At 33.6% G+C, this 22,908-nt stretch overlaps 1 protein-coding gene across 3 annotated transcripts in view; it reads right to left on the bottom strand.

Annotated features, from left to right (window-relative positions):
* Positions 1 to 22,908, bottom strand: part of LOC144446492 (rho-related BTB domain-containing protein 1-like) — a 58,587-nt gene that overhangs the window by 22,058 nt on the left and 13,621 nt on the right. Inside the window, exon 1 of one of the 3 annotated variants that reach the window (XM_078136263.1) lies at positions 556 to 886. The exons of the other annotated variants lie outside the window; for them this stretch is intronic. The gene's annotated coding sequence lies outside the window, so the exon portion shown is untranslated. Of the gene's footprint in view, positions 1 to 555; positions 887 to 22,908 lie in introns of those variants that run through there. 3 annotated transcript variants of the gene reach the window in all.

A 22,908-nucleotide genomic window follows, 5' to 3' on the forward strand; every position in this document is an offset into this window, starting at 1 on the left:
ATAAATAACTGTTGTTGTATAAAAGGCCACTGTCTGTGTGAATCCTACCTGTGAACATCTTTTGAGAGACTACATTTACTAAAATATATGTACATTGTATGCATTACATTATACTTTGAGTTGAGTTGCTGCAGTCAAAGAGAAATAATCTTCAGTTTATACATTGTTTGGAGGTAATTTTAGCTATAAATCAAAACTATATCATTTATTTACTGAAATATACTAACCATCACTTGCTATTAGCAGATTTCAAACTTGGTGTTATTATATACAAATGTAAATAATACATGTAGGTGATTCAATGACACAATTTATTGTACATATACTAAAATGTACATTTTACCAACTCAATAGGTGTGCTAAGAACGCCAAAAGACAATTCTTAATACTGTCAAAGACATGCATCAATATCGATACAAGGACTAGTCTATGGTTTTTGTAAAATATTTTCACCTATGTGAAAAATTTTATAAACCCAGCTTGCAACACATTGAAGACATGACTACTCGTAAAAAAATATACGTTATATATAAATAAGTATAAGTATATACAAACCTTCTATGCACTTCACTACTTCTGTCAAGTAGCTCAGATAGCTCTTGAGAAATAGTCAGTTAGAATAAACCCTCCTTGAACTCATATATGAACAAATCAGTCTGATCAGTTTGACTTCAATGAAGATACTGATTTTTGACTATGCCGATACGCATAAATCTGTATTCAGAGACCCAATCATGACCCTTTTGTTAGCATTAATGTGATAATTCACGTAGCTCACTGACGCTGGTTATACAGATGATCCCGACAGAAGTATTCAAAGATTATCAGATGATGCTACTTGAGTGAACAATGAAAAATGGGGACGTCATCAGATTAAGTGGTCTGTGGAATTCTAGAAAGATGTCTGTTGACACGTACGACAATGAGATCACCTGGCTAGGAGGAAGTCTGTTGACACATACATGTACTACAATGACATCACTTATATCTTACCTGGCTGTAAAAAGCGGTACCTCAACACAAACTACCATAGATACATGTATCAGTTGTGTTGTGTTGTGTTGTACTTAACACAGGTACATGTATCCATGTGAGTCTCTACCAGGACACAAGAATGTGGTTCATAAGCCCACTTTATGAGAATATATTATATTTTCACAAGCTATTCTAATAAACTTTTTTTGTTGTGGGTCCACTGAATTGATAAAAACCTTTCTTTACTATATGAGAAAGAGGCATATCAAATTTTGGTGCATCACAAGAAATCGATGTGTCGGTGGCCTGTTGTCAAGGCAAGGTATATAACTTACAAATGTATAAGGCAATTTAGACATACATTCATATGTAACTTTAATACATGATTTAAATATGTCTTTTAGTTGTACTAATCCTTCCACTAGTATGGGTAAAGTTGTGTGCCTCATGGGACAAGTACAATTGCTCACTGCTCAGTAACTATAGTTACAACACATAAACCACAACTTGTGCTTGAATTAATTGCTTTTAATTTCATTTTTTCTCTGATTTTGAGTTTTTATCATAATTTTGATAAATTATTCAGATTTACTTATACCATGTAATTTATTTCTGAACTCCTCATTGTTTTTCACTCTGATGATGAAGACACTGATGAACATTTATTCATGATCACATGGGGGTGGGGAAGCTGATTTTGTAGACCCCTATTTACATGTATATATCTATGACTGTCTAAGCTATTTTCAATGTGTACATGTACATACAATCTAATTTTTCCAGTTCAGTGCATTACCCAGGTAATGCCAATATACAATTTCCTTTCTCAGTACTCAATTTCACATGAAAATCAAAACAACTAGCGAGTTTCTATTAACCTAGAAGTAGACGGGTGATTTCCACTTTTCATCGTATATTCTGACAAGACAATCCAACGTATGAAAATTTCATTTCTATTTGACCTTGTAACCTATAGTACCAGGTAGCATTTGAATGAAATTGAACTTTATTTTACCAACTTTTGGGTTTTTAAATGAATCTGTTCGGTGTGTAACTTTCAGATTTCATAATACAGTGATGATTTTTAATCAAATTAAGGCTTTTAACAAACTTGTACTTTCAGGATTTGCGATTCTGTGGTTTTAATCAATTTTGATTTTTCTGTTTGTAGACTGGCCTAGCTACTATTAGGGTTTCTGATTCATTGATTCATCAACTTAATAATCAATTCTTGGGTTTTTCAATGAACTTGTTTGCTGTCCAATTTTTTTTAAAGAGCTTACAACTTGTATTTGAGCTGAACACGTAGTTTCGGCTTCAGTGGACACTAAATGATGGTGGGCATTGGTACGTGAATGGTACGTGATTTTTTTTACATCAACTATCACATTGAACAATGATTCGATCTAAAATATTACTGTAAAATCATTACCTTGAACAAACATGTGAAATTGTTCTTCCTGTCAACTGGGCTACAAACATTTGCGGGTATGTAAACTGCGATTTGAATAGTAGAATGTAGTATACTTTTATGTTTACAGCATTATACAAACATATAATACAATAGTCTAGTTCCTGATGGACCGTATTCTGTACTACGTTATCTTCATACTATATCTTCTAGTCAATCCCATTACTCTCGCACAGAATTCAGTTCTCCCCCTACAGCATTCATATAGACATGATGATGTCATCGCGTCCCCACGTGATTTAAGTTTAAACAGACTGGAGGTGGAGTCCTGGTTGGACATTTACATATCATATCAGTCCTAGAATTTAGAAACATGAGAACGATGACAACAGCCTGTCAATTTGTGATGGATTACTACTGACATGTGCCATTCATGCCTCGCCCACCATGGGGTTGAACCACAATTAATGCCTTGAGTCACAGGCTTGACTAGACGGTATAGTACGAAACGTAGTATGGAATACGGTCCATCGGGAACTAGACTATATTTACAGTAGCTTGTTTACCCTATTTAGTTATGTTACATCGCTAGCTCTCATACCTCAAACCGCTTGATAATTATTACCGCTATGAAGTTGATAGTTATGATTTGAAAATATGTGCCAAATAACCTGATTAGTCGGAGTGCGTAGTGCCAACAACCATGACAACGTTATTCAAATGAAGGCATTATGTAAATGTGCAAGTGGTGATTTACATGTAATCATGTACATTTAACATATGGGTGTTTCACAACGGCTTTTGGGGGTGTGACTAACAAACTGTCTTAATGGTAATCATGATAAGCTGTGGATACAACAGATAGGAGGTGAGCTAACAATGTATAGCATAACTGCGCAGTAAACAGGTTAAGATTACGGTAATAAAATTAGGTAAATTGTTCATGTATTTATTCAATCATTTATACATAAAATTACAGACAATCCCAAGTTTAACAATCAGCAACATTTGAATGCTAATATAGTCTAGGTTTTTGAAGCCAAAAGTCATTGTTTTGGAAAATATAAACATTATATTATGATATAAACAAACATCAAGTAACTATGTATCATGAGCTTTCTGGAAAATAAAAATTTTATTGGTATACATTGTGTTTAGATTTCAAAATGAGTGAATCATGAATCTTAATATTCCAGATATTTTTTTGAGATGATCTGGCCTTCAAAATTCAGACATTGAGTAAAATTGACACATTACATACAATGTACATATTCCTGTTGAGTAGATAACAATATGGATGGCTTAATATCCATGCATGGAATTCAACACTGTGAGAGCTTTAATACCTTATTTCTTGATGAGATGGCTTTGAAATATGCAGAGGTTCATAGAATACTATTTGACAGTTTAAAGGTGACATATTTTTACCACGATCTTTACTGGCTTTTCAAGTTTTTTCAAATTTTTTAAATAATTGTCATAAAGCAAAGAACAGCAATGGTATACAAGACTGTGTGCAACCATATATAATGCTTGCTATTTACATATTGTGAAATTTGTAGTAAACATTCCTCCAGACGTATCAATCGCATTTTCAACAATGCAATAATAAACAATGTTAGAAGCTTAATTCACACCTCTTGAAACAAAATGGCAGCACAACGCTGAGGTCAGCTGTTAGAATAGAAAGAGGCTCCTCACTTTTAACAGTATTTACTTCCCATAATGCCTTGCAACATGTACATATCTTGAAACTAAATGGCAGCACAATGCTGAGGTCAGCTGTTAGAATAGAAAGAGGCTCCTAACATTTAACAGTATTTACTTCCCATAATGCCTTGCAACATGTACATATCTTGAAACTAAATGGCAGCACAATGCTGAGGTCAGCTGTTAGAATAGAAAGAGGCTCCTCACATTTAACAGTATTTACTTCCCATAATGCCTTGCAACATGTACATATCTTGAAACAAAATGGCAGCACAATGCTGAGGTCAGCTGTTAGATTAGAAAGAGGCTCCTCACATTTAACAGTATTTACTTCCCATAATGCCTGGTACCAGTGTACAGCAGGCTACTTCTAAAGTCAGATTTGCCAATTTTATGTCTATTTTCAACATGCAATTGATTAAAGTAACTTTTCTGAATCCCCAAAAGCTCCTACGCAAACAGAAATGCAGCTATTAGATAAAATCAATCTCGCCTTTAAATATTTTCCAAACCAATTTTGTTAAATACCCAGCAGCACCTAAGTCAGGATCTCCACCACAATTTCCGTATTTCTAATTTGTATTTTCTCACAAATTATGACCTTTTCATACATGTATAGGTAGTTATGTTTTATTTGCTGCAGGTTACCACGGTAATAGTGAATACAAATGACAATATTGGTTAGGGCTGTATAACATCGTGATAAAGTACATGCCCAGAGAAATAAAAAGAGAACAGGGAAGTCATCAGTGATGGAGAACTAAATTATTCTGTCTTATCCCTGAAGACGTTGTACTTTAAACATTTAAGGGTTTGTCCATATGACCTCTTGACCTCCACACCTAAAGTACTGGTGTTGTACATCATGAGCTACCTAACCACTGAAATTGACACAATTCAATCATCAACATTTCCATAGAGATCCACCAACACTGTTATCATTATAAACCAGATCCATCTATGCTTCGTATTGTGGCAAATCTAAATGAACTCATGCAAGTTTACAAAATTATTCATGACAGTTGTCCACTTTCCTTTGCTTTTGTATTTCAGAACTTAGGATATGTTTCGTATGTCTTTTTTCATGCTAATGTTACTAGGTGTGCAAGGCAAATAAATGCATAAATGATATATTACTTACGAATTTTGGTTGAATATACAGAACACTTATGATTTGAACCTCAGGGAGAAATGGAAGTTAAACATGAAACCCTCCTACATATACTCAAACTGTCATACTCTGTCATGTATGGGACACTGGTCTACAACACCCCCCCCCCCCCCTTCCCACCACCCCCTCCCCATATATGAAAATTTCAGAATCACATTACATGTTATAAAGTATATTTTGGTTGTGTATGTTATATATAAAAGGAACTTTATAATACAAAATATCTTGTGGCGTACGTGTTCCAGGGCACCTACTACACATTGTATACATTCTAATATTTACATGCCAAGCCTTGCCAGTCAACACCTGTACCATGAAGCTGGTATCGCTATAGCTGAGTTACAGGAACTTTAAATGCAAAAATATCAAGACAATCTTTCAACGCAAAATTCCTTGTATGGTACCTGTGTTCCATGGTTACCACTGAGTACTATTTACTATATACATGCTATCATTTACAAGTCATGCCTTGCCAGCTGACATCTGTACTGGAAAGCTGCTTATTATCTCTAGTTTTATTGATTGCAAACATCAAATAATCCACTAGAATCATATATCCATGAATCAATGCCTCCATCACTCAGGTCTTTCCACTAAATCTAACAAATACATTATTCACTCGATATCCCTTTCAACATTATAGAAGCAACTGTGAGCCATTCTGATAAATTATGTATGTTTTAGCCTTCTCTAAGGCGATTTCTATTTCCGAGTGGTAAATTCTCATAAAAATGCCAGTCTGGCAGCATACATTGTAATTTCCTTTACTTCCAAGACTTTTTACAAACAGCTTTCCTATCTATAGACCATATATATTCTCAGTTCCTGAATACTAGTCAGACAATACTAGAGTGTGTTTCTTTCAGTAGTATATGTATGTTATATGGTAATATATGTTTACAATCTGTTTATTTCAAGGTGTATTGTTTCCATGGCGAAATAATTTCCTGACAACACCATATGTACAAGTTAAGCTTCCATACAGCAAATGAAGAAGCCTGTCAGAACAGCCTGTCAAATTCATGCCATTAACTGAGATTTAAAATTCATCTATAGTACTTCAGCTATATGCCGAATCAGAGCTAATGCCGACAGACTGGCAATTACCACTATTACTGTGAGCAATTTGTTTACTCATAATTTATTGACTCCTTGGGAAAACAAAGAGTAGGTTATCATTTGTTATTTTCTGATTTTGTTCATCACTCACGCAATGTACGATATTTCAGCGAAATAAGACACCTTTGGCATGTGTAGTTTACATCTCACCAGTACTTCTGACAGTCCTGCTCATGTTGGGTTGAGAAGGTTGTGTGAACAACAACCATCATTCCAGATTGATCACACATTTTTGTATAAAACTAACAGATTTCAATGAATAAATTAGCATGTTATCTACAACTGACTGTCCATTTTTGTTAGGTGAACATGACAGCTACTGTAGTTGGAAAATGTCAAAAGTTAAAATCAACTCACCGTTCATGCAACTTCATTACAATATATCCTGGAGTTGATAGTTTTCAACTAACAAACCGCAGTACCTGCTATATCTAGTAGGCTTTGTCAATAGATATCCACATGTGGTCTGCATTTGTATGCTTGTATCTACAAATACACATCACCTCATGCATACCACAAACTAAAATTAGTAACAGGTACTATTTTTGTATCTTAATTACAGTATTTAATACTGTTGGTCTCCTGGGAGCACTGACCTGCTTGTGAGGTTTAACATCCACACATCAAATCATTACAAATCTACCTACACTGAGTTCCTTTTTAATTTCAATATTTTGTTTGATGGTAATAATTTTACCAAATAGAAATCGTTAGAACTTCATTTTTTGATGACTCTCAAATTTTTCTTTCTACCAGGGTAATATTTGATAGTAGTACACAAAACAATTTTACCAAATAGAAATTGTTAGAACTTCATTTTTTGATGACTCTCAAATTCTTCTTTCTACCAGGGTAATATTTGATAGAACACAAATCAATTTTACCAAAAAAGAAATCTTTAGGTCTTCATTTTTTGACAGTTTTCTTTCTACCAGGGTAATATTTGATTGTACACAAGACACTACAAGTTGGGGAAAACAGTAGAACTTAAAAAGTTCAGTAACATGTTTTATTCCACCATTCTCCACACTTTGGTCAAAACTAAATGATGACTTTTGTGCCAAAATTTTGATATCAATATAACTATGATAAAGTTGAATCACTATCCATCTAAATACTGTTGAAATGCACCAAAAAAGTTGGACTAAAAAAAATTCTATTGAACTAATTTTGGCAGCTAGTATTTAAATCTGTATCATATTATTTTGCTCTCAATTAAAGGACTCAGCAATTTTTTTTAATCACATTGTTGATATAGAGTTCAACTGGTTATAGGTTGTGTAAATGATAAACCTCACAATGTCTACAATGCTCTCAAAACTTGACAAAAATAGGACAGGTTTGAAAATAATATATTCTAACTACATCATACATGTAAGAATGAATGCTTATGGACTCAGAGTCAAAATTTTTTGGGAAGCAAACCTCAAATTTTCACTTCCACGAAATATTTCGACTTTCTGAGTAGAAATTTTATTTCTCAGTATACATCATACATGTTTGTAAAAATTCCAATTACTACATGTATATGTATATGTAATGTTTAAACTGATGTGTTGAAAAACATGAAAAGTTGTTAAAGTTCTGATGTCATTGTGCCAATATAAGAATTTCAATAGTGTCAAAATCCAAAATGTTCGGTGGCACTTCATGATGCAAAATCAAAATAATACGAATATTCATCAACTAAGAATGAAATAGAATTAATTCTAATATAAAAAAAGGACTACGGCATAAAAGTGACACAAAAAAATATAATTTTTCAAAAGTATATACCAAGAGTAAATGCATATGTATACATGATGTAATAATACTTGTAAATGGTTTCAAGAGAAAAAACACTCAATAAACTGGCCTGTGAACTTCCAAAATAAATGAAAAACTGGAATGAGTCCAGACAAGCCAATACTAAAAGTAATGCTGGAAGTGTATAAGAGCAGATTTGAACTATACATGTACCTACTAAATATTTCACTGCAACAGATTATCCAGGGAATATACTGTTTACTTCCACAAACAAGTATTTCACCTTTTCTACATAACTCCACAAGATGAGTACTATCTACTGCACACTTTGGAACACTCCATTTTATTGAAATGTTAGTTTGGTGAAGTGTACAGATCAGGTGCAAATGGATGCTTATTAAGTATTTATGTACAACTGTCTCTTCTAGATTGTGCTTTTATTTGTCACAAGTGGTTGCTCACATTGTAAGATGAAAACGTAACTGTACATATCACCTGTTATGTCTATTTTCTCTCCAACCTCTGTAAGTCGTTTAGTTTCGAAATATTTGCATTCATATTGTGTCTTTAACAGGCTCTTTCAAGGGTTAGTCCCGAATGTCAGATAAAGTTCAATATTTTTGGACTGTGGACATTTATGTCAACAAGTAGTTAGTATGTTAGAGTCAGATGATAGTCTAAAATTGTAATAAAGGATTGTCGTTACAAGTAAAGAACCTTATAATATCAGGACTACATTGTATAAGTTTATCAGTTATGCATTTCATTTGGTATCTTTTCATCAGGCAAACAAAAGTATCCCCATAACTCATAAAGTTACAGACAGTACGTGCCCTTTAAAGCTAGACGCTAGTTTATGGTATGACAACGGCAATCAAGGTTTTGTTTATTACAATGGACACAAGCTAAAACTTTAAGCTTTAAGCTATTGAATGGGGACATCAGTTTAATTATACTCGCAGCAGTGTGGCATTTCTGATGACTTCCATAATCTTGCAGTATACATTTTTGAAGACTTCCAGTGTTTACACTATCTTGATTACAGGATCAAAACTAGAGAGGCACCATTATCATCCACTTGTGCTATCACATTGATAAAACACAGTTTGAGTTTGTGTCTATCTTAGTAAGCCGAAACCTTGCTTGCCACTGTAGTATATCAAATGTGAAATGAACAGAATAAGTTCTACTATCATATCTGACAGACTTAAGGTCATGGAGAAAATATTTTTGCTTGTGCAGTGGGGCCACTGTAGTATATCAAATGTGAAATGAACAGAATAAGTTCTACTATCATATCTGACAGACTTAAGGTCACGGAGAAAATATTTCTGCTTGTGCAGTGGGGCCACTGTAGTATATCAAATGTGAAATGAACAGAATAAGTTCTGCTATCATATCTGACAGACTGAAGGTCATGGAGAAAATATTTCTGCTTGTGCAGTGGGGCCACTGTAGTACATCAAATGTGAGATGAACAGAATAAGTTCTACTATCACGCCTGACATACTAAGGTCATAGAATGTAATTGTGATGGTGACGATGGGTATTCCAGACTTGTTTATAACTTACATACTGTATGTTGGGTATTTACTAATAGGTTAAGCTTCAATTAACAGGAGCTTTTAAAGCAATCCCACAGCAGCTTTTTCAATTAATGTTGCATGAACTCATGAAACCTTTACATACATGTAAGTTAATCCATGTGTGTTTCATTGACTAGTACTGACTTGAAATAAGATCTCTTCAAACCTCTGGAGTGTAACTTCTTCAGTTGTATTTAAATATTGACTGACAACAACTATAGACAGAAATTGTAAGGTTCAGATTGCAGGGTTTGCCAGTTAATTAAAGTACTGTACATACACAGCTGATCACTATTGAACAATGATATTCTATTTCCCTTCGAATTGTTCTTATTTTTCATCTAATTCACTACATTATGTATGAATGAATAGACTTAAATTCAAATACAAGAAATTTATCTAAACAAGACATACAGATCTATATTCATATATGTTAACTTTATTTTGCATCAGAAGCTCACCCTTTCACTGGGTCATAATTCACCAAGTCAACATTTACTTTGACTTCGTCATTTTTTCAGACATAATATTTTGCATTAATCTTTTGGAAATAAGACACTTTCAAGACCCCAAGTTGTTCAAGTTTCTAATATTCTCATACTTTTGTCAATATGGGTTTGTTCAAGATGGCCGACAGCCCCCACAAGTAATGTCATACTCATGGAAGACTTGGTACAAAATTTACCGTTTTTGTTAATTTTTAACTTTTTTATAAAATTTTATAAGAAGGAAAAAGGAATACATAACAAAACAAATTACAAACAAACCACAAGACTAATACAGACAACCAGAAACACCTACATGTCAAAATTTGTTCATTTGTTCATTTTTACATTTTTACACAAATGGAGACAGAGCTGAAAGACGTTATACAAACCTGTGTTAAAGTGTAATTTAATCAACGAAACTATAGACTTACAAATTCATATGTATGCTGTGTATGTAGGAAGATATCAGATATCAAAGTGTGCACGATTATTTCTTTCATACCAATGTTATTAAACCTACATCAATATAGTCTTACCATCAACTCTGATCACAATCTCCAAGTAAATAATTACTGAACATGAAATTCTAGGCATGTAGCATCTATATTAATTCCCTACACACGAAGTCAGAATGACTACACAGCTCTGTCTACACAACAACAATATACAAAGTAAATTCTAACCAACAAACTAATCAAGAAGAAAACCAGTTTACCAAAATATACTTAGGACTGTATTTGTACTTCTCAAACAGAGTTCTCCCCCCTATTATTTTTGTTCTATGTACCATTGTAGCATATGAAACCTTTAAGGTCAAAGTCTATTGTATGCATAATGACTTCCTGTACATACAAATACTTATTCTAAGTATAATGACAAGGCTACATTCTTCTTAGAGAAATTGTGCAAGGTTCTTCTCCGATAAGTTAAAATTCATACACACGGTGTTATAGTCATGCATGAATAAGTCTTGTAGCCATTCTTTGATATTTTATTAGTCTTTCCTTGATTAAAGTTTAGATTAAAAACTTACATTTTAGCTATCATACATGCTCAAGTAATTTTCAATCAAAGAAGAAGACATTTATGTTCCTTCAGTAATTTTCAAATGTTGAACTTTTGAATACATAAACAGGAAACAATATTAGAAACGTTGAAAATTGAGTTGAGCCCAGTATATTAAACAAAACAATAGTGTACATTCAGATTTCATTTATACTAACTGCCCATGCATAACTGGTCATTTTTATGATAGACATATCAATATCATGTGAGATTTATACTCAAGGAAACTAACCTCGTCAGATGTGGTATACCTTTCCCCATCAACTGTGCTGTATACTATGGTACAAATCAATTGTATCACAGAACTTGACAGCTTAATTCAAACCAGACCATTACATTGTAGGGGTGGTTAGCTTTATCACTCACAAAATGTTAAAACATTTTTAGGGTAAAGAGTTAGTACACTAAATTAAATTATGATGTTTTAGAAACACCTTTCAGCTTTATTACGTGAATATCATACTTACAATAGCTGAGTTATAAAAGTGTGTTCTTCCTATTAGTCTTGCTCCCATCTGCATAATGGTGGCAACCATTTAGTAATTATTCAGAGTTGGGGCACAACTTGTAGCCATTACATCATTAGTTCTGGGAAAAACTTTGCACCAATGAGATTGCAAGGATTTCATCCATGCAATTTGATTGGCTGTGAGCACTTGATGTTACTACTGCTAAACAAAATTAACCATATATAAAGCATCTTACAATATTTGCTTTTAGAATTTCCCCATTTTTTTTTTTTGCAATTTCAAAAATATGACATCAATCATCAAACAATATCAATGTAATCAATCCTAACACCAAAACCTATGACTTTCTTCAAAAATATATTACTGAAGGTTTTTAATGCAAAGAAACAGGTATGGGATGATATAATATTTGAAATGTATATATATATTTGTATTTAAATACTTTATGTCGTATCCTTAAACCTGTTCATCAGGTCAGTAAAACATAGTAATAATACGTTCTTGTACCACAACAAGGGTAGTAATGATATGTTCTTGTACCATGACCAAGGGTAGTAATGATATGTTCCTGTACCATGACCAAGTGTATATATAGAGTAATAATATGTAATATTATCTTCCAAGTAATAATACATTCTTGTACCACGACCAAGGGTTCTTATTACTTACAGGGAATTTTATTTCATAATTATTATTAATCATATGCAGTTAATTTATTAACAAGTGTCCTTCAAACAAATTAATAATATCCATCATGGACATATCTTTGTTTAGAAATGACAGATATCAGTGGAAACTACTTGTAATATTATACCGTCAATGGTTTTTTATTGTTTTTTTTGTTTTGTTTTTTTTTTTGTATTTCATTATCATCAGTCCTGCATGGTGTTAGACCATTAAGTTATTTGCTGAAACCAAGGCTATCTTTTAAAGGTTTTTATAAGCCTTCTTGTATTTGGTATACTTTAAATGTTGCCTCACAAAACCTATTTGAATATCATATGTGTCTTCATCTATTAAAAAACATGTTCAGCGAAAAAATGGCACAAGATTATTTTTTTCATTGTAAATTTTAACATATGGTTTTATAGCAAAGTCTATTCATATAAAAGTGACTTGTATTAAAGTTGCATTATGCCTTGTGAAAACATCATTGTAAACCATATCTCTTTTTTACGGCACAGTCCATGGCATTAAGAAGTTATTTTGCAGTGTCTTGGAAGAAATAACAGCTCTGGTTTGTGAGAAAGTGTGAAAAGAGAAGGCAATCATCATTAGATTACACTTTTACTTCTAGAGTAAACGTATGCAAACGTGGTCAGTTGCAATGATTATCACACAAACGTTTCAAAGTGTCTTATCAGATTTGGGTCACATGAAAACACACTAAGGCTGTTTATTCAGACACACAAAATCTACCGTATAAATTCATCCACAAGGTGCCAACGTCACTACAAATTAATGATGAATAAAATAAGGGACGATCGCACCAGCTCAATAAATGAACATTGTTTGTTTAGGACAAAATCCCCTCCCCCTACCCCAAAATGATTGTTCACAAGTACGACATCACACGTTTATATGATGTAAACCATGATGGAAACTGTAGCAGTCACATCACTACAATTGATGCAATGGGAAAACATGATGGTAAACATGAAGTTCCAACCTTATGAACCAGTTTACTGAGATGATGGTAAACACATCAAAATACTATCAGAAACCTTACACTGTATATCACATTAGAAGTAAATTTCAATCAACTTATGAACCTCTCAGTAATAAATACAGAACCTACTGACTGATGATAATATTGGGAAATAATGATAGTCAAGATATTAAACCAGTGGACACTTGATTTTATATGAAAACACAGAACGTTGATTTGAACATTTTGGCACATATATCAAGTTTAGCAGAACCATTGACATGAATGTGTGTTGTGATTTAGACTGTCCAGAACACATACAAACTTAGCTTGTAGTACAGTGGTGTAAGAAAATAAATCCTATATTCTCTGTTTGGACACATATAAACTTAGCTTGTAGTACAAACGTACAGTGGTGAAAGATAATAAATCCTTTATTTTCTGTTTGAACACATACAAACTTAGCTTGTACAGGGGTGTAAATCCAGTGTTTCCTATTCAAACATATCAACTTGGCTTGTGAGCAGTATAAATAACGTGATATGTAAGTATGGCAACTTTTGCATACCAAAATAGTGTAAGTAAGAGATTGAAAAAATATGGACCATGCAGTACATACAGCAACCATTAATATAATGATCAGTTTGAAGCTTTTCCAATAGTCTAAGGTGACTGCAAACATGTACATAGATTGATACTGTCATACATCAATGTCACTTGTTCATATCCCCCTCATTCATCAGCACACTATGTTCCATACAACTACAAGTGATATTTAATGTCAGAAACTGATATACCTAAATCCTAGGAACACGCTGAATAAATAAAACCAGCTTTGTCACAGCTGTGTATTTGTTTGGTGTAAAGCTTCTTATGATGTAATGGAAATAGCTATATAACATAATTTTAGTTTGAGTGTCTCATTCAATTGTCTGTCTGTCTGTCTGTCTGTCTCATTCAATTGTCTGTCTGTCTGTCTGTCTGTATGTACATGTATGTATGTATATATGTATGTACGTACGTACATACGTATGTATGTATGTGTGTGTGCGTGCGTGCGTGTGTGCGTACGTTCGTACGTACGTACGTACGTACGTACGTACGTACGTATGTACGTACATATGTAAATTTAATGGTGAAAACACTTTTTATGATATGTTTCTACAGGTTCTGCATTTTGGTTAAATTAAATTCATGTACATATTTTTTCAGCCCAGACTATCTTTTGTAGAATGTTATGAGACAAGTTTGACAAGGAATTCGATCTTAGCAAAAAATGAATACATATTATCTTTCTTGAATTAAGTCACTGATTTTTACCAAAATTATTCAGTATGTGATTTCAGCACCATAATGAGACGTCAGCGAAAAAAAAAAAGCAAAAATAAATTCCAAATGGAAAACAGTATATTTGACTGTATCCTGTCTGAAACTGACAACTCAAAAACTGTCAGAAAGGATTAGAACAAACTGTGTTTTCTGTGATTAGTATGCATGACATAACACTACACTGGAGGCTGAGTCTAGACAGTGATATGGGAGTTATCTGAGTAAATTTACCCAAGGGAATTTACTAGATCAGTGCTCGCCAGTTTGCTTTCATGCTTTGTGCAGTATTATCTGCTAACTGCAATAATGAAGTCTCAACCACGACTGATAACACAATGTTGTGTACTGAAATAGACCTCATCTGAAAAGTGTAGTGTTATCGCCAAGGCAAGAATTACCATTAAATACATGTAATATTGAAATCATTCAGTTGAAATCACAGAATCTACAACTTTTTTTATCTCTTTTTTATTAATAATGTACTATGTCTTCATTTATAATATAAACATTCGCATATATTTATTCAACCATTGTAATTTATTCATTTACCTTTAAATCAGTACAATAAAATATAAATTGACCATACACTCTCACATTAGAATGACTTTTTAGCTAAAATAACAGGATGGGGAGGGAAGATAGAAGGGGGGGGGGGGCAGGGAGGAGGAGAAATATGTTATTGTTACTTTCAAGTTTCATTCAAACATCAAAATGCCTTTTTTGCTTGATAAAAAGTTGGGGGTAGGGGTGTGAATTTAGTTGCTGTTATACATCGTTTCTCTGTATACATGAACATATTATACCATACATGTACATAAGCCAAGTTATCCTTGAACAGAAAATGTGGATTATATACTCTGGTCGTTCTAGGCTACTACGACATGTGTCTACGTCACTGGATCTGTGGTACTCGAAATATTTAATACTCAAAACGTTCCAAATCACCATTATTTTACCTTCCTTTTTCATGAATTATGCTTGAGGAGGTATAATTATATTCTCCAATATTTCTCATTCTGCTAAAAAAATACTAGTAACCAAAGGGTTTTGTCACTATTCATCCCGCAACTCATACTGACAAGGCCCCTTAGGTTACTTGTCTTTTCCTTGAAAGAATGAAGATAAATATTGGGGAATAATATCTAATTATCACCTTTGTTGTCTAAAGTTGCAATTCACACTTAGTCTACCTACTCTGGCTTTCTAATATAACCAAGAAAGAAATACTGTTGTAGGTGTCTTTAAATAAAATTTGAAATGGTATATGAAAACCACATCCATACATCAACTAGGATCCTCAGAGGCCTATGTGCATGTAATACCAATGAGGAGATAACTGCATTAGAAGGGATGTCTTATATAACAATCAACTGCCACACTCATTCTGATCATCATATTGGTATATATTATGATGGCAGAATGACTTCACCAAGGGAGAAGGCATACCATCACTTAATGTGTAGAGAAAAGAGAATACAAAGGAACAGCACTGTAGATGTGAAATATGGTATTAAAATGACGCCAATCAAGCTTTTTTCTTGTTCAGATTTTAATGATGTTGTACGGGAATTGATAAAACCTGTTATTGTAGCTACATGTACACCCAAAGGGGGTGTGTCATAATCCACTACTTTCTACTACATCCCTAGATTGCTCACTGACGCCAAATGATGCCTAAAAACCCTTTATCAAGCTCTCCCACAAATGTGCACATATCCATAAGTTGCACAGAATGTTCATGCTCACTGATATATCATCTTACAGGACACGTGTCTGTAACATATGTACTGTGAACATACGATACTTTCAGGCAATGGCCTTTTTCACCACTCACTACACGCATGATAGATCAATAACGAAGAGAATTTTGAAATATACACACTTCATACATGTATATCAGCACAAACACAAAAGAGTATGGTTTGAAATTGTACACTACAAATTTGAGGGGAAACACCACAACACACTAAGTTTTACATACTGTACAGACGTCTTTTCTCTGATTTCACAGGAAAACAAAAATGCAAAATAAATAGTGACTAAAATGCCTTCTTGTACATGAACACAATGTGCCAGTCTGGTAATTAGTGAAAATTAATCTTTCAGAATTAGAAATGATGACATGTCGGTCAGCTTATAAAAATCTAAATTCCAGTTCATATAGTTGTTATAATGGTTTTGTAGGCCAACTCAAACTCGGCACACTTTGATTGAATAATGCATAGAACTCAACAAGCTATGGTTTGAATGATGAAATCAGAAGAACTCAACAAGATGCACAGAATGTAACTGGCACACCTTTGAAACCATCAGACACTGCTGAATGATGCACAGAATGTCATTGGCACATTCACAGCTTTTGAACCAAAGTCACTGCATGCCCTCAGGTATCTGAGTCACTGCGCTAGGCTAACTTACAATCCTTGTTGATGACACAGGCAAGGATAGAAAGTTTAATGAAAGAAGGTGTATTCTGTTGTATACTGAATTACATCTGCAGTAAGGCCGTCCATTGGATCTTATGTAGAATCTTTTTGATCAACTGCTGATTCCTGATTTATGCAAATTTGTGCAAATATTCATGGAGGCTCCTTGGATAAAATCAGTATGTATACTAAGGTCCTAAAGAACATGCACTAACGTTTCTATGCCATCTGACTGTAAATAGTATTATTTTGATATTGTCAGTCAAACTAACGGAGATTATAGTCTCCTGCACTGATACTTGTAAATCTATGACTTGTACACTGGCTTTTAATACTATAAATTTTCATTAAATATATGTCACATATACTAACTGCAAGCTGCTATAATCTCCACCTTTTTCAAAGCATTTACAACTTCATGGAGTTAAATTTATTTCTTCACAAGGACAGTCTTGATTAGAGAATTAAGAACATGTAATATTGTCAAAATGACACTATCATGTAAGTGTTATCTACAATGCACACCTCTGAAGTGTTGTCTCAAAGATTATCAATTCCATATATGTACGTGTACTGTATGTACACCATGGAAACAGCCTGGGCAGCCTGACAGTATTATAAATATATACCACACACAAACCAGGTCGTGAACACATTTAAACAACAGATATAAGTCTTTATGCCTTTATCACTCTATGTCACAACAACTTGAGCCAATATCACTGTTCTGAGGTCCTAAATATAAGAATCAAAACAAACGTTCCATTGATGAATTGCAATTGTTTTACTTTCATAAATATTGAGCTGGTAAAATTAGGTTATTCCTTTTCAAAAGATTGTTTCATTCAGCTGGAAAACACTTGTGACTGAAGGGTTTCTCGTCCTTTGTCTAGCGGTGACATATGGCTACGAGTACTAAGTTCACTCCTATTTTTCTAATACATTTCTCTAAACGTATAGTGTCTTCACCATTGTGCATAAATTTCTTTTGTACACTACATAATAGGTTTACCATAAGACACAATCCCATCCTTTATACTTTGTATACATTTCTGACAGGAACTCTCTTTTTTTTTTGATAAGTCGACTTATTTATATTTGCACAAGGCAGTAAATTTCTTAATATTAATATGAACATGAACATGTGAATTCCCTGATCGTGTGCATATTGTGGGTTTACTATATACAGGTACCTCAGCCTTTATTCCTGGACATGGAGTACAATGGAAATCAATACAAGGTACACAATACATGTGAATTATTTAATTGACATTTATGAAATACTGGCACATGGAATACCTTCTGGGCAGCATATGGTGAATTAATGATCCTGGTATTGTCACATACGTTGTACTAATGATGCACTTGTTAAATTTTGTAGGCATAGGCAGTGCAACATTGGCACTGTCTATATGTTCCAATTTCATTATAATATACACACTATATATATACAATATATACAACATGTATAATAACACATAAGATATATATATACCTTTGTATTGTATGTATGTAGGCTTGGCTAGTGATGAGTATAAATCAATCAATACACACTGCACAGTTCATGTGTGAATTATTTCATTTCTTGACATTTATGAAATGTGTGGCACATGGAATACCTTCTGGGCAGTATGATATGGTAAATTAATGATCCCGGTACTGACACATACTTTGTACTGATGATACAATACATGTGTGAGCATGAGCAGTGCAGCAATGGCATTGTCTCTATCTGTTACAGTCCATTTAATAATCATATACATACATACATACATATATATACATAATATACACATGTATTGTATGTAGGCTTGGCCAACAATTGCTTGGTTGCAAACTTCTCCCTTAGAAAGAGATGGAAAGACTCAAATGTCTTGAGATGGATATTGTCACTGGCAAGGATAATGATATAAAAATTGTGTTAAATTTTGTCTTGCGCCTTCATCAAGAAAGAGCATAGTTAGCCATTTATTTGAGGAAATATTGTTTGCAGAGAATTGTCAGGAAAAATTGTTGCTTGCAGTGAATTTTGAGGTAGGAGTAAATTTCAATAATCAGTTGTATGCAAGTTACTAATCCAACTAACTAACAATTTAATGTACACATCTTCCTCAAGGAAAGAAGCTAGATGCAGTACTTGTAAATGTATATTCACACACAGAAATAACAAAGTAATAGGTTATCTTCAGACTGCAAGCATATCATATGATTGTACTCTTTATAACTTTCAGCAGTAACTGAATCTTCAACTAGTGTCACTCTATATTTATAACCTTACAGCTTTATCCATCAATTCAATACTTTGAACCTCGAGACATGTGAGTGCAAGTGTGGCATACACGGGGTATTTGCACGAGTGCTTGCAGTGTTCTCTGTGGCAGTACTTTCACAAACATTATAGCGATCGTATAAGTGCAACAGAAACACTGCAAGCATGAGTGCAAATACCCCTGAGTATCCACACATGGGGTTCTGTTATTATTACATGTTTATCTGAAACAACAGATTTCCATAAAAATGATATTATGCGATCACACATTTTCATGTAGAATGAACAACCGCATCCTCATTTGCATATCATTTGCATGCAGGTATGCAATAATGTGTTTGGTATTGCACTGCAGTACAAATACAAGTATGTGCATGCACCAGTACAAGAAAGCTCTACTACAATGTACATACAATGTATATAACAGTTTGTTGTATGTCTAATATTATTTATTAATAACTTTATAACCCCATCCATAATTGATTCCATGCTGTGTTGTACTTCTTGTTCAATATTAATAATAATTTATTATACACATTGTATATTAAATATACAAAAGCCATACATAGATGTAAATTCACTGAAATCAACACAGGATTATGAAAAATTAACATGATAACAGTCCTTGTTAACACTGTTGTCAAGACAACAAACAAACAAACTGTGTTTGGCTAATACTGATGATCTTGCTGTAACCATAGAAACCATGTTATTTTCCTCCTCCTCCCTGACTGGATTTGACTTTTTTTAAGAACCTTTTATTTACTTTCATTGAACACAAATAATGGTGGAATGTATAACATTCCAAACTGACTGCCTACATGTTATTAAAACCTTGTCAATGTCCTTAAAGTCTATGAACACAGATCCAGTGTTGCAGCCAGAGGGGGTTTGTGGGTCATTTGACACACATTTTTTGGACCTGACCCACAATTTTGGAAGTGACCACTCATAGATGACCCATACTAAAAATTGTATGCAAATATGTTTAGCAACATGACTACGCCTATAGTAAACAGCCAAATGATCGCATATATTGCATAGATAGATAATAACCGGGTTGGATCTAGGCAACTGCATAATCATTCAACAAATATCTAGCATGGATCAGCCTGTGGGTAAATATTTTTTTTAATCTGTAATTGTGCTACAACGCCACTGGCGTTTTTTTTTTTATAATGTCCCCCAAAAATCTATAATAACCCAGAAAAATAAAAGTCTCGGGACACTATGTCCCACTCTTTCAAAAGGCTGGCTGCAACACTGCAGATCAGTTTGGCCTTACACAACATCTGTGCGTTCCAATGAGAAACATTTATGTCTAGCAGCAAGCATACATGAAATATTAGAAGGCTGGCATATTATCAAAGAAAATATTAGTTACCAGCATTTTATTATAACAAGATTTCCTAAAGGTCAAACTACTGTAAATCTACTCAAAAGGAAAGTTTTCAATTCATCTCTTGTTATTAATTCCTGATGAAATTATTTTTTGAAATTTAAATACCATTAGACTGTAAGGTGACAGGTGTTTACATGCTTTGCATATCTATGAGAACTGTTAGTCAATGAATAGAATATGAAACTCAAAACACAATAATTTGTTAAGTATATTTCTATAAACAAATACAAAAGCTACAAATTGTTTATACTATTTATGGATGAAAAAACAAAATATACTGGTACTTATGAATTTCAAGGATACAAAAAAAATGTATATGTAGTCTGAAAATACACCATGTATATTCAAGGTTTTTGATTTCACTTTTGTTCATCTCTACCCTTGAAGTCTCAGCATTTAAAAGCTGTATATGTTAGTATGTCCCCTGCACTGTTAACCCGATTGGCTGCCATGAACTTCTCAATGCCCAGACTGCTGCCTTGTTGTGTTGACAAGTTTTAAAGATAGCCCCCTGCCAAACTTTGTTATAGTCAGTTATGATGTTCCAATGTCGCTACATGATGTACGCTCATTTTGAAAGGAAGCAACTGGATTCCCTGTATTGTTATAGTGTTAAAGGGAGGTTATACATTTGGTGTCAGAGGCAGCCATCTTGGAAAAATGCAGTGGACATGGGGGGGGGGGGGGGGGGGGGGGGTTCAAGGATGCAGTGAAGTTAAAACGAACAGTATGATTGGTCAATTTGTTGCAGGATAATGGCAGCTTGTATCCATTTGGGGGTTATATTAATATATACAGCAAGAGAGAAGTCAACAAAATAGTGAAATTAAAAACTCCAACCTTTGAAAATCATGTTGTTAATCAATTTAACAATCAATAAATCAGCAATTTCTGCAGACATAAAAAATAAAATTACTTTGAGTATACATGGGAATAACAATTTTCTGTTTCAAATTTCAAAATGTATTCATACATCAGCTTTCACATTAGTCAATAATATTAAGATATGACTCGTGTGCGACACATTAATCGATGTGTTGTCTTTGATATCCTCTGTGATGTTCTTTCCTTTCTTTATGCTGTTATTTCACCTGCTTGAATCACATTTCAAAATTAAATTTACTCTATAAATCATTATTTACTGATACATATAAAAGAAATAAACCATGGTTATTGATTTTGACACCTCTACAAACAAACGTCTCTTAAAGTTGTGTACATTTCTCTATCATACGGGTAGTTATCATTCGAGATTTTAATATGTGCTGTCCATTTAGAATATTTTGATCAAACCTTGCTCAATATTTTTTAAATTAATAATTCCTAGTAGATATTAAAAACTAATTTGAAATGTATATCCTACCCGCTTCACATTTCACGATCGGATGTTTTCTGTTGAATTACATTAATTTTGTATTCATGCATATTTGAAAACATAAAGCCTTTCAATAAAGGAAATAGACATGGATAATAACAAGATGGCAATAACCCCCAGGGTAAATGTGAAATGTATTTCCTTTAGAGATAGCAATAAAAATGAGTTAAACATACTGTATTGCTTTTTTTACTTTCAATACCATAGGTTTTCCAGAGCCACACAAAAGCAAAAGTGAATTCACTCAACCAATGAAAACGAGTCATACACCAAAACATACTAATGCATACTTCAGAGCACTCTGCTCGAAAAGAGCACAAGCACAGAGTGCAGACAATGATATTATCGTTATTGTTTGGTCATTTGCTTTCTTTCAATTTCAAACATTGAGTGTTATATTGTAAGATGGATTCTGATTGGCTACTCGTAAGTACAAGATTGGGTTCGGGAAAACCTATGGTATTGTGTCTAATGTATATACCAAGCACTCACAAAAGAACAAACGACAGTAAACATAACAGCCAAAAAGACATCGCGACGTGTACACTACATCAAATTTTCATCAGATTGATTCGTGACATACAATCACTGAGATAGGTCGGTGTCATGATTAGTGGCAGGAAAGACAAGTGTTGATATGTCCCTAGCTAGTATAGGCTGCCTAGGATGCACCAATATTTTCAAATGGTGACCACTTATTCTTAGCAAGTATAAACCA

This window comes from Glandiceps talaboti, chromosome 15 (assembly GCF_964340395.1).
Source record: "Glandiceps talaboti chromosome 15, keGlaTala1.1, whole genome shotgun sequence".
NCBI lineage: Eukaryota > Metazoa > Hemichordata > Enteropneusta > Spengelidae > Glandiceps > Glandiceps talaboti.